The following is a 3393-nucleotide window of genomic DNA, read 5'->3' on the forward strand; positions in this document are numbered from 1 at the left end:
TGAGGACAAACAGCATCTGTGAGAATAAGGTGCAGCCAGGAGATGTGGGAACGGTTCCCCCCCCCAAGCTCCACGAGTCACTGAAGAAGAGTAAAAACTAGCAAGTAGAAAGAGTCTCTTGTGGACGTTGGTATTGTTCGACTCAGAATGAGGTCACGCTGAGCGGCGGGGCGATCGACCTCAGCTAACCTGTCAGTCAGGTGATAATTAGCTCCACCTTTGTCTCTCTGTGGTTCTCCTACCTCCCCCCTCCCCGGTGTGTCTTTCAGACCTCTAGAATCCATCATCTGACATCATCGACCAAAGCGTCATTGGCGTTAGCGTCAGCGCTTTTGCAGCTCAGACCTCACATTCTATGGATCCTGATATGGTGCAGGTGCACGGCCGGGCCTCGGTCACCAGGGAGTCCATGGCCTCCGAGTTGGAGTGGTAGCTCAGGTAGTACTCCTGCAGCTGGGAGTTGAGGTCCTGCTCCTGCTTGCGGACCTTTTTCCTGCGTTTGTGGTTGACTGAGTGCTGCTGCAGCTGCCTCATGGTGTTGGGGTAGCGCCGCCACGACACATAAATAACCAGAAGGATCAATGACACCGACAGGAACAGAGCCACGCTGCCCGCAACGATTTTATGGAACGCCATGTGTTCGTACTGTAGCTCTGGGATGACGGATGACGGCGGTTCAGGGGCGGACGTGGACCTTGTTGTGGTCTCTCCGCCCGTCGCGTTTGGACTGACTTGCGAGGGGGTTAATCTCTCAACAGGCGACTCGGTTGGAGTGACGCCAGAGGGGGGAGACGGGTGAGATGTGATGTTGGCAACCTGGGTGGAAGCAGAAACGGTTGTGGAGAAGGTGTCCACGCAAGTGGAGCGGTTCCTCACCACGTCCACCGCCCGTTCGCCCTGAGCGGACTTGGGACCGCTGCAGATCATGCTGATGTCTTTGACGTCTCTGATCCGCCTGAGCCATCCCATCAGGGGGCAGATGCTCGGGCTGCAGTTCCAAGCGTTCCCCGCCAGACTGATGGTGGTTAACGAAGTCCACGCCGCCACCGCTTCCACCGACACGCTGCTGAGCTTGTTCGATTCCACGTTGAGGATCTCTAAGTTGGGCATACTCTGGAAAACTGCTGGGTCCAGATTTTGAATTTCATTCCCTGACAAGTCCAGTTTCTGGAGCTTGTTCCAGGTCCACGGCGCACCTTGGCTGATGGATCGTATGCGGTTCCACTGCAAATAAAGCGCCTGAAGGTTGGTCAGTCTTGGGAAAATGAAGAAATTAATCCTTGAGAACTGGTTGTGCTCTAAATGAAGCTCTCTTAGCTTGAAGAGTCCCAGGAACGTGGTCCGGCTGACGCTTCGTAAGCGATTGTAACCCAAGTCTAGAAACTCCAGGCTGCGACATTCCAGGAAGGTCCGAATGAGGATCTGCTTCAGTCCGTTGGATCGAAGGTGGAGGTTCTGCAGTTTGCGCAGGCCGTAAAAATGTCCCGGCTGCAGCCGCTGTAGCTGGTTGTAGGATAAGTCCAGATTCCTCAGGTTGGGAATGGCGCTGAAGGTGTTGTTGTGCAGGTGGATGATCTTATTGGAGCTGAGGATCAGCTCCTTGAGTCTACGCACACCGTGGAAGGCGAGAGCGTTGACCGCGGCGATGGAGTTGTGGTCCAGGTAGAGCCAGACCAGCTGGTTGAGGTGGGCGAACTGGTAGGGCAGCAGGACCAGCAGGTTGTTGTAGCGCAGAGACAGACCTTGGCACCCCGTGGTGATGTTTTCCGGGATGGCTTGGAAAATGCCGGACTCGCAATAAACAATCTTTCCTTCGCAGCGACAACTCGCCGGACAAATCCTCTCGCCCTCGCTGAGCAGCAGCAGAAGAGCTGCCTGCAGGAGAAGACATGAGATCCTCCAGTCCAACATGACAGAACCTGTTGGGGTGCAAAGAGGGTTGGAGAACCATGCTTTAAATTTAAAATCTGGAAATCCGGAAGATGTTTACGTCAACAGTGTTGTTCGAGGAGAACTAATAAACCTGTCAGATGGAAAGGACTCACCCGTCGCTGGTGATCCTCTGGAGATGAAGAGCGAGTCAAACAGCCTCCAGCTCACGCAGCTGCAGACCGAGCATCAGTTGGAGGAGGAAGAAGTTTCTGCAGCGGTCCTGATGCGAGGGAGCGTCTCCACTCCGGCGCGCGCTCAGCTGCCTGCGCAGGAAAGCAGCAGAATGACGGCCAGTCCTCCGCTCCATCCAGCCTCTCTCTCCCTCTCCCCCCCCACCCTCTCTCTCTCTGAGGCGTAGGCGTCTTCAGGCATCAGCCTGTAATGTGCTATAAATACCGAGCCCAACATTCAGCTGTTGTTTCATTAATTACCTGAATGGATTGAAATGTTTTTATAGTTTACAACACGTTACCGACTCCATCAATCCTTCTGCTTGGGAACTGATTTAAGGTCTGTGGAGCGTCCCCCCCATAATTTACAAGATTAACATAATCTGATGGAGTAGCAGGGGTGTGTCGGGGGTTGGATGGGTGTGTGTGTGTGTGTGTGTGGGGGGGGGTATTAGGGTTAATTGTTATATTAATTTCTTTCAGTAATAGTAGTAGTAGTGGTGGTAGTTATGGTAGTGATAGTAGCAGTGGTATTAACTGGTATTAATAGTAGTAGTAGTAGTAGTAGTAGTAGTAGTAGTAGTAGTAGTAGTAATAGTAATAGTCAAATTAGTAAGTAGTAATAGTCAGGGTAGTAATACTAACAGTGGTACTAATAATAGTAGTAGTAGTAATAGTAGTTATAATAGTGGTAGTACTAGTGGTAGTAGTAGGAGCAGTAGTAATATTAGTATTACTATTAATATTAGTATTAGTAATAGTAGAGGTAGTAATAGTAATGATAGTGGTAGTAATAGTAATGACAGTAATAGTGCTAGTAATAGTAGTAAAGTAGTAATAGTGATAGAAATAGTAGTAGTACTAGTAATGGTGGTAGTAGTAATAATAGTAATAGTGGTAGTAGTAATAATAGTAATAGCGGTAGTAGTAATAGTGATAATAATAGTAGTATTAACAGTGAGAGTAATAGTGAGAGTAATAGTGGTAGTACTAGTGGTACTAGTGGCACTAGCATAATACTAGTAATAGTAATAGTAGTAATAGTAATAGTAGTAACAGCAGTAATAGTGGTAGTAGTAATAGCAGTAATGGTGGTAGTAGTAACAGTAATAGTGGTAGTTGTAATAGTGATAGTAATAGCAGTGGTGCTAATAGTATTTCTCTTATTTGTTTGTTTCTGTCTGAAAACATAAAGTCCTGATTAGACGTGCATTACATTTATTATCTCCCATAATGCTTTGCTTTGACTTGGTTATAATCAAGGCGTTCCACAAGTAGAGGAGCTGCAGTT

The 3393-nt window shown here is 48.5% G+C and overlaps 1 pseudogene; it reads right to left on the reverse strand.

The window, feature by feature from the left end:
• Positions 1-339: 339 nt before the first annotated feature.
• Positions 340-2239, reverse strand: LOC137592579 (leucine-rich repeat transmembrane neuronal protein 4 pseudogene; annotated as a pseudogene).
• Positions 2240-3393: the final 1154 nt, after the last annotated feature.

Source organism: Antennarius striatus, chromosome 3, assembly GCF_040054535.1.
Source record: "Antennarius striatus isolate MH-2024 chromosome 3, ASM4005453v1, whole genome shotgun sequence".
Classification (NCBI taxonomy): Eukaryota; Metazoa; Chordata; class Actinopteri; order Lophiiformes; family Antennariidae; genus Antennarius; species Antennarius striatus.